This window comes from Sminthopsis crassicaudata, chromosome 2, assembly GCF_048593235.1.
Source record: "Sminthopsis crassicaudata isolate SCR6 chromosome 2, ASM4859323v1, whole genome shotgun sequence".
NCBI lineage: Eukaryota > Metazoa > Chordata > Mammalia > Dasyuromorphia > Dasyuridae > Sminthopsis > Sminthopsis crassicaudata.
In genome coordinates, this window is record NC_133618.1 from 116,124,143 (window position 1) to 116,134,617 (window position 10,475).

Here is a 10,475-nt window from a genome sequence, read left to right on the forward strand (position 1 = left end):
GGGGATCAATTTTTTTTTTTTCCTCCTGAGGCATTTGGGGTTGTGACTTGCCCAGGGTCACACACTTAGGAAGTGTTAAGTATCTGAGAGCAGATTTGAACTCAGGTCCTCCTGACTTTGGGGCTGGTGCTTTATCTACTGCACCACCTAACTGCTCCCAAATAAGCTATTTGTAAAGTACACTAAATACATTATCAGGCACCTAGGAGGTGCTGAATAAATGCTGAGTTATTTGGGGCAGTTAGGTGGTATAGAGTGCCTGGAGCACTGGCTCTAGATTCAAGGGTTCCCAAGTTCAAACTCAGCCTTAGACACTTATTAGTTCTACATGACAGGGCAAGTCATTTTTTTTTTTTTTTTTTTTTTTTGCTATAAAAAAATGCTGATTTCCCTTCCTTTCTCTCCAATTCTCTTGTACATGCAGCCTTTTTTAGAGAAGGGGCAATTTGTCATGTCTGTCTCTTATTCCCATTGCCTAACACAGTGCCTAGTACATTGTAGGCGATTTATAATTGCTCAATAATTACACTGAATTAACCTTTCCAAGCCTCAGTTTCCTCATCTGTAAAAAGGGAAAATAATAATACTTGCTCTATTAACCTCAATGAATATTTAGAGGAAAATGTTTTGTGAGTTGTAAAGTGTTATGTAAAGATAAAATATTCCTTTTTGATATAAAAAGAATTAAAAGAAAGGTATTGTAAAATTTCTTGAAAAGAAGGGATAAAAACCTGAATTATGATGATGGTAGTGGATTTGGGAAGGAACAGATGGAGGCTAAAGACCTGACAGCAGTACAATCTATAAGAAGATACGGAGGAGGGGGACTGGAGGAGAAAGTTATGAATGATTCCCATCGGTGAATCTGATTGTGAAAATGGTGGTACAAGAATTATTATGTGTTTAAGGCTGAAGCAGTTGATAATCAGAAGTATTTCACTGACTATGTTTCGCACAGCCAAGGAATAAATCTGGCCCAGTTGTGGTTGATACTAGCTAGATATATTTGCTAGCATCCAATTATTTCTTGACAATTTTCTCTTATATTTATTCAAAGTGCCTAACATTTTCTTATCTATGTTATTTTCTCTGGGGATATTTATTTAAATGTTTCCTTTATGTGAAAGAGGGATTAGAAAACATACTGACTGTGATTTTAAAATTTCAGATCTATGAATGAAATGTTTCAGGAATATCATAGAATGATTTCTAAAACTCTATTTTTATATAATCATAAAAAACACTAAGCCTCAGTTTCCTTATCTGTAAAATGATGATAAGAAGCTACTAATTTACAGTGGTAGTAGAAGGAAAGTGCCCTGTACATTTTAGGATGTTATATGAATTTGAGTTATTATTGCTGTTCTAAACATTTAATTCTTAATCGTAAAGGACTCATTTAAAATAAAATATGGTTTAAGTTCCCTAATATTTAAAGAAATAAAATTAAATGAAATTAAAGTTTAAAAATAAAATGAATGAAAAAAATAAATGAAAATTAAAACAATCATGAGATTCTCCCTCACAGCCACTAAATGCTGTTCAAATCCTAAATAAGATGAGATGTGAGAGTTAGTCCTTAGTGAAGAGACATTTTTTTTGTAATTTTTAGCAAGGAAATAATTTAAAAGAAAAAAAAAAACTTATTTGTAGATAGATGGCTATAACAGCACTATATATAATGGCTAAATACTTAAAACAACCTAAACATTTTAGAGAATACCTGGATTTCACAGTGTCATAAATGATTTATATTATCATATAGAATTAAAAATATGACGGGCAAGCATGGCCCAGGGGATATTGTGCTGGATTCAAAGTCAAGAACCTCAGGTTAAGGGCCATTTCTGATATATAATGAGTAACTCACTCTACCCTGTTTGCCTCATTTACCTTAAATGAGCTAAAGAAGGAAATGGCAAACCACTCCTGTATCTTTGTAAGAAAACTCCAACCAGGGTCAAGAAGAGCCAGACATGACTGAACAACAATAAAGTTTTCTCACTGGAAGCTCTCTCCACCAATGAAAATACTTTTCACCAATAGGTATAAAGGGAAAATACAGCAGTGAGAATGACAAAGATAAGACAAAAAGAGATGTGGAAAAGTCTCTGAAACAATTCAAGTGAAGCAAAAGTAAAATTAAGAATTATTCATATTGTCAGGAACCTTCCCCAACCTTTCCCCTTGCTCTTCCCCCCTCTTGAACAAACCCAGGTCACCACGGCCCTGAGGCTGATGATTTCTGAGGAATGTCAAGACCACAGTTCCCAGAACTGATATGGAATAGACAAAACTACGTTATTCCACCCCGTCCTTGGGCCCCTAACCGTCTCATAATCTGCACCTGGTAAATGTTACAAAAATATTTGACTCATCTATCATGCTACCCAATCCTTATGCATACATGGCATTGCGGTTTTCTGCCTATAAATTCTGTAACTGTAAGCTAATAAACGAGACATGCTTGACCATTGCTTTGAGTAGCCTCCCCTCTCTCTCTCTCTAGATCCTGTTCCCGGGCTGTCTTAGCCCCCGCAGGCTTTTGCCTTAATTTCGGTCTATGTCCTTCTTTTTTTGACCCACGTTGAAGACCTGCTGGACAGGTCAAACTGGCGCCCAACGTGGGGCTCAAAAATAGGGACTTTGACCCGACAGAACGCTCCCCCCGCCCGTCCGGACCCCCAGAGACGATTTCGCTCCCCCAGGCTGCTGGCGTTACGGAGCTCCGTGAAACGAAAGTAAAAAGAGGTAAGTGTTCGCGTCTGTCGATATCATGGGATCTAAGTTGAGTAAGGAAGAAAATTTTGTTAGAGAGCTTAAAGAAAATTTTAAAGAGAGAGGTATTAAAGTTAAAAAGAAGGAACTTATAAATTTTTTTATCTATATTGATAAAGTTTGCCCCTGGTTTATAATAAACGGTCCTGACATTCATCCAGGAAAATGGCAAAAGGTAGGACAAGACCTAAACGAACTCATTAAAAAAGAAATCCAGGGAGGAGAAAGCGTCCCCCAGAAGGTTTTAACCCTCTGGAAATTAATTAATGACATTGTAGAAGATTCAAACAATAGTGGCAAAATTAGACAATTACTTATAGAAGCAGAGTCTTGCCTGCGTCCTTTGTCTCATGCCGTGTCACATAGCTCTATTCCACCAGAATCTGTCCCTAAAAAGGCTCCCTCTGTGATTATTGAAATGCCCCCCTACCAACCTAAATCCATATATCCGCCCATCTCATCATCCCCCCTGCCCCCTTTGGAAGGTTCCCTCCTGGCCTTTCCTGTTTTTCCCTATAAACAAAACCAGCCAAGAAATAGAAAAGACAGTGAGAGTCTCACAGAAGAAGAAACAACAGAATTAGAAAAGGAAGTCGCTGCTTATGATCCCTGTGGGGTGCATGTCTCACAACATCCTTCGGCCCCTCCTATCCTTAAGAATTCCCTTTCTCACCCCTTTGTTACTCCAGATCTTAGTCTAGTCCAGGAGGATATTACCAAACGCATGTCTGCCTTGCGGAAAACCTTAGATTTACAGAAACAATATCTTGAAATGACAAAGGAATTTTCGGCTTTACAAGCCTCCCTTCAAACCTCCCCCTTGCTCAATCTTGAAAATCTGGCCCCGCCTTCCCAGACTTTAGCCAAACACAACTCTAGCCCTAAAAAGGATCCTAGGAATAACCCTACAAAAGCTAAACAACGTAGCTCCTTTAATTTTCCCGTCATTACTAGAAAGAAAAAAGCCACTCATGGCGCCGATGCGGCGCAAGAGGGGAGTGAGGAGGAAGAAGCAGACAATACTGATGAAGGGACAGATGAGGAAAAAATAGAAGAAAATGAGGGAGGGACGGATTCTGAGGAAGAAACAGACTTTGTCAAACCCCGATTTAAAAATTTGAAAGATCTTCTTTCAGCTGTTAAAAATTATGGCCCTAATGCTCCCTTTACCTTGTCGGCCTTAGAAGCTGCTAAGAGAGGTGGTCTACTGACCCCTACCGAATGGGTGAAAGTTGCTCAATCGGTATTGACTAAAGGACAGTTCATAAACTGGCAATCTGAATTTGACCACCAGTGTAGGATTATAGAGAAAAGAAACCTTAAAACCAAAAATAAAGATTGGACTTATGAGAAATTAACAGGCAGAGGACCATACGCCCTAGAGAAAAAACAGAAAAAATTTCCTACAGGACTCTTAGAACAAATTGATCACGCTGCCCATAAGGCATGGCGGGCCCTCCCTGTTACTGGCTCTCCTTTTATGCCCTTAAACAGAATCAGCCAGAAAAAGGATGAGGAATATTCTGAATTCATAAGCAGACTTCTAGAGACTGCCGAACGTACTTTAGGGAATGCTGCGGCTGATGACCCTATTATAAAAAGATTAGCTTATGAAAATGCCAATAGTTCATGCCGCGCTGTCCTTAATGGCCAGTGGCAGGATAAATCCCTTAATGAGATGATCAAACTCTGCAGAGATGTTCAGGACACTACTATGAGCAAACTAGAAAAAATGTCTCAAGCAGTATTGGCCCTGCAAGATCCCATGAAAAACATGTCAGAGGCAGTACTCACTATAGGGGCAGCAGTTAATACAGGACAGACTGTTGGGCACCAGAAAACTTGCTTTAAATGTGGCTTGGAAGGACATTTTGCCCGACAATGCCCCTCTAACTTTCAGGGATTTCCTGGCAATACGGCTCAAAATAGACGAGCGCTGCCAGCCTCTGTGTGCCCTAGATGTAAAAAAGGCTATCACTGGGGCAACACTTGCAAATCCACACATGATATTGAAGGAAGACCTCTGCCTCCTCTGCCTCCCCTTCCGGGAAACGGCAGACGGGGCCCCCCCCGGGCCCCTCAAGGACCTGTTCACACAGCCACGGGGCCCCAATTCCTCCCCAGCTCCACAGGGCAACCCCAGGGAGCGCAGGGGTGGACTTGTGTACCTCCACCACCACAGTATTAAAACCTGAGGACGGCCCAAAAGCCTTGCCTACTGGCTCTTTTGGACCTCCGCCACCTGGGTCTTTTTTCCTCATTATAGGCCGTGCCTCATGTACCCTTCAAGGGATAATTATTCACCCCACCTTGGTTGACAATGACTATGAGGGAGAAATTAAGGTCATCGCTTCTTCCCCCCACCGCACTATTACAATTCCCCCGAAACAACGTTTGGCTCAAGCACTGCCACTCCCTTTAGACACTAGCTTCCCAGCTTTCAAAAATAAGAGAGGAATATCTAACCCTGGGTCATCTGACATATATTGGGTACAGTCCTTATCACAAGAGAGGCCCACCTTAAAACTAAAACTACAAGGCAAATCCTTTACGGGACTAATTGACTCAGGGGCTGATGCCACAATCATTTCTGCCTCCCAATGGCCCAACTCTTGGCCCCTGCAACCATCTCTCACACATCTCCAAGGCATAGGACAGACTCAGGAGACTATGGAATCTACACAAATGCTGATATGGGAGGATGCAGAAGGAAACAAGGGCATAGTACGCCCCTTTATAGTTCCTAACCTCCCCATCAACCTTTGGGGTAGAGATATTTTATCTCAAATGGGCATTATCATGTGTAGCCCCAATTCTATTGTCACAGAGCAAATGTTGAGACAAGGATTCCTTCCCAAGCAAGGACTAGGAAAGAATAATCATGGAATTCGGGAACCTATACAGCTGCAACCCCAATCAGACAGAACAGGCCTTGGCTTCCAAAACCAAAACCTTTTTTCATAAGGGCCACTGATCCCCCCAGCCTACAGGCGGATAAGATCACCTGGAAATCAGATACCCCCGTCTGGATAGATCAGTGGCCCCTCCCAAAAGAAAAACTAGAGGCTGCAACTAAATTAGTTCAACTACAATTAGACGTGGGTCATATAGAGCCCTCTAATTCACCTTGGAACACACCAATATTTATAATCAAGAAGAAGTCTGGGTCATGGAGGTTACTCCATGATCTTAGAGCAGTCAATAAAACCATGGTACCCATGGGGGCCCTTCAGCCAGGCTTGCCTGCCCCCGTAGCAATCCCCGCTGGGTTTCATAGGATTGTCATAGACCTTAAAGACTGCTTCTTCTCCATACCATTAAACCCTGAAGATTGTAAAAGATTTGCCTTCACTGTCCCTGTCATTAACTGTATAGGCCCATCTCTTAGGTTCCAATGGAGGGTCCTGCCACAGGGCATGGCCAATAGCCCTACCCTTTGCCAAAAATATGTTGCTCAAACGGTAGACCCCTTTAGATTAAAATACCCACATCTCTATATAATCCATTACATGGATGACATCTTAATAGCAGGCCCTTCAGAATTAGAATTAGTAAAGGTATCTGATAGTCTAGTTTCAGCCCTCCAAAAGAGAGGCCTGCAAGTTTCACCAGAAAAAGTCCAAACTACCCTCCCCCAACTTTTCCTTGGGTTTGAGCTACATTTTTCTCAAGTAATAACCCAGAAAGCCCAGATACGTACCGCCCATCTTAAGACATTAAATGATTTCCAAAAACTTCTAGGGGATATTAATTGGCTACGTCCCTATCTGAAATTAACTACAGGGGATCTTAAACCCCTCTTTGACATTCTAAAAGGAGACTCGGACCCTTCCTCACCACGCTCCATAACAAAGGAAGGTGAGACTGCCTTACAGAAAGTCAATCAGGCAATATCCACTCAAAAGATTGGATACTATGACCCTGCAAAAAAACTCTGGCTTCTCATTTTTTCCACAACCTTTTCTCCCACCGGTTTGCTATGGCAAGGAATGCCCCTGTTCTGGATCCATAGCTCAGCAACTCCTAATAAAATACTTGCCACTTATCCCATACTTGTATCAGAGATTCTACAAGAAGGAAGGACCCTCTCCATAAAAATTTTTGGGAAAGATCCCGACCATATTGTCTGCCCATACACCAGCACAGAACTGACACAACTCCAACAAAGGAGTGACGCTTGGGCTATTGCCACTATTTCTTATCAAGGGACATTGAACAACCAATACCCTCCAGATAAACTTATTAAGTTCCTTACAGAAAATTCAGTTACCTTTCCACGTATAACCAAGACTAGCCCTATAAAAAAGGCTCATCTAATATTTACTGACGGCTCTTCATCAGGGACAGCTGCAGTCACAATAGACTCAAAACTCACTTCCTTTCACACGCCTTATGCATCTGCTCAACTTGTAGAACTAGCCGCTATCCTCTGGGTATTCAGGAATATCCCCGGTCCCATGAACATTTATACTGATAGTGCATACATTGCCAATTCTGTTCCACTGCTTGAAACTGTTCCTTATATCAAGCCCTCTACTAATGCTTCCCCTATGTTTGCTCAATTACAAAATCTGATTCAGGAAAGAAGTCACCCCTTCTTTATTTGCCACATCCGTGCACACACTGACCTTCCTGGTCCCCTGACAGAAGGAAATACGAAAGTAGATCTAGCCACCAAACAAGCTCTCTTAGCTACAAGTGAATTAGCCTCTCCTGTTGACCTAGCCACTGAGGCACACAAGATGCACCACTTAAATGCTCACACCCTACGACTCCTATATAAGATCACAAAAGATCAAGCAAGACAGATAGTTAAACAATGCCCTGGCTGTTTAGTACACTTACCTGAACCACATTTAGGAGTCAATCCACGGGGACTGATACCTGGAGAGCTTTGGCAAATGGATGTCACCCATCTTCCATCGCTTGGTAAATTAAAATACATCCATGTGTCCATTGACACTTTCAGTGGGTTCCTTTGCGCCTCCCTTTAAACTGGAGAAGCCACTAAGCATGTTATCAGCCATGTTGTGGCCACCCTGGCTATGGCACCAAAGCCTAAAATTTTTAAAACAGATAACGGCCCTGGATACACCAGCTCCTCATTCAAACAGTTCTGTGCACACATGGGTATTAAACATATCACTGGCATCCCTTATAACCCCCAAGGACAGGGTATAGTGGAAAGAGCACATCAGACTCTAAAGAGAATGATTAATAAACTACAATCAGGCCCTGAATTACTGTACTCACGAGCTGGCAACCAGAAGACCGTCCTTAATCATGCGCTTTTTGTGCTCAACTTCCTAACGTTGGATGATAATGGGAAGTCAGCAGCAGACCGTCTCTGGCACCCCTCTACATCTGATACTTATGCTCAGGTCAAATGGAGAGATCCACTCACCAACAAGTGGTATGGTCCTGACCCTGTTCTAATTTGGGGAAAAGGACACGCATGTGTTTATGACTCCCAGGCCCAGAATGCCAGATGGCTCCCTGAGCGCCTGGTCAAACCCTTTCAACCACCCAGGGGAAAACCCTGAGAAAAGCCCCTTCTGCTTTCTTACAGGTACAGATAGGCCAAGGAGCCTGAGAAGCTTTATTCCCTGACCCCGGACCACCATCCCAACACTCGGCAGCTCCAGAGGCCCAACGCAGGGGTAATGTATTTTTCTCCCCTTCTTATTGCAGCTGTTGTCATCATAATAGCGCTTATTCTCCTTATTAGCTTCTGCTGCTGTTGTCCAAACACATCAATTCCCTGTCCTGCTTAGTATATTAGTTTACCGCTATGCAACTCATTTTTTTAATCCTCCTTCTAGTGACCCCCTCAGCACTACCCTCTCCCTACCAACTACTCAACTATACTTGGGTAGTGCAAAATTCCTGGGGAGACGTGGTATGGAGTACCTCAAAAATCTCCACCTCTGATTGGTGGCCCACTCTATACCCGGACCTTTGTAAATTGCTGCTTTTACTCCGATAAATTAGGCCTTGTAGAAAATAGCTTACAGAAGGTTAGAGATAGCCTAGAAAAAAGAAAGAAAGAGAGGGAACAACAAGAATCCTGGTACCAAAATTGGTTTTCTACCTCTCCTTGGCTTTCCACCCTTCTCCCTAGCCTTCTCGGGCCTATTATAGGTCTCCTTTTACTCATCTCTTTTGGCCCCTGGGCCTTTAATAAACTAACATCTTTTGTAAAAACCCAAGTAGATACAGCAATTAGCAGGAAGAATCACATATACTACCATCGCATACAAGACCAAGAAGAAGGCAAAGCTGAAAACATCGAACCCCTGCATTTTAATGACCACCTCTTGAAGAAATCCAGACTTCGGCGGGCAGCAGAAAGAATTCGAAAACTTTGCCTCTGTTTTCAAAAAACCTGACAATTGTTCACCCTACTATAACTATAATTGTTCACCCTACTATAACTCCCTTATACATGCACAGTTTGCTTTGTAACACCATTTCATATCCCTTCTCCAGAGACATATTGTATCTCTCTGATATTAGGACCTTGTGTTATGCTATCAATTGTATTCCTAAGAATTGTAATTCATGAATTGATACTGCGGGTGCATTGGCACTCGAAACTACTTTTTAATATTCTAAGAGTACTTCATGTATTGCTTTGAGATGATTCTTTGTTTTTGGTTAAGCCTGATGCTTTTAAGAAATCACCCTCCCCTTACCCCTCTTTCCCTGTACCCCTCATGGATCCTGACAATCTGTTCCTTGCCATTTTTATGAAAAACTTTGACCTCTGCAATATGTAACCCGGGTATCTTTGGAAAAGGTTTAAAAATGAGCCACGGCTATAAGACCATTGTGATGCCATGACGGGCAACCTTGAGTGATCGATCTATCCATCTGAGACAGGGGTTGGCGTGGCAATCCCACGGATGGTATGGACAATCCCAATGACCTAAGACAGCGTCCAATGGCCAGCTACCTCCAGGCTGTACTGCGTGAGTGTTAAGACACCTGCACCAGCCATTACACTCCCGGTATTGCTGGAAATGGGTCACGAGGCCTGAGTGCCTCATTATTAAAGAAAAATGGGGGACATGTCAGGAACCTTCCCCAACCTTTCCCCTTGCTCTTCCCCCCTCTTGAACAAACCCAGGTCACCACGGCCCTGAGGCTGATGATTTCTGAGGAATGTCAAGACCACAGTTCCCAGAACTGATATGGAATAGACAAAACTACGTTATTCCACCCCGTCCTTGGGCCCCTAACCGTCTCATAATCTGCACCTGGTAAATGTTACAAAAATATTTGACTCATCTATCATGCTACCCAATCCTTATGCATACATGGCATTGCGGTTTTCTGCCTATAAATTCTGTAACTGTAAGCTAATAAACGAGACATGCTTGACCATTGCTTTGAGTAGCCTCCCCTCTCTCTCTCTCTAGATCCTGTTCCCGGGCTGTCTTAGCCCCCGCAGGCTTTTGCCTTAATTTCGGTCTATGTCCTTCTTTTTTTGACCCACGTTGAAGACCTGCTGGACAGGTCATCATATAAATATAAATATATGACAGGCTATTATAGTGTTACTTATAAGTTAGCTTGATATCCACATATGTGTGTGTGAATACATATATATGCTTGCTTATTACTAAGCTGACAGTTCTGTTTTATTACTTTGAAAGATGAGTGATTTCATTAGCATTTGTTTTTGTTCTTCAGTA

At 42.3% G+C, this 10,475-nt stretch overlaps 1 long non-coding RNA gene across 1 annotated transcript; it reads left to right on the plus strand.

The window, feature by feature from the left end:
• The first annotated feature begins 2,163 nt into the window (after window positions 1-2,163).
• Window positions 2,164-10,164, plus strand: LOC141554784 (uncharacterized). Its single transcript, XR_012485949.1, has 2 exons — window positions 2,164-2,751; window positions 8,348-10,164. It is a non-coding gene; the product is annotated as an uncharacterized LOC141554784 (long non-coding RNA).
• Window positions 10,165-10,475: the final 311 nt, after the last annotated feature.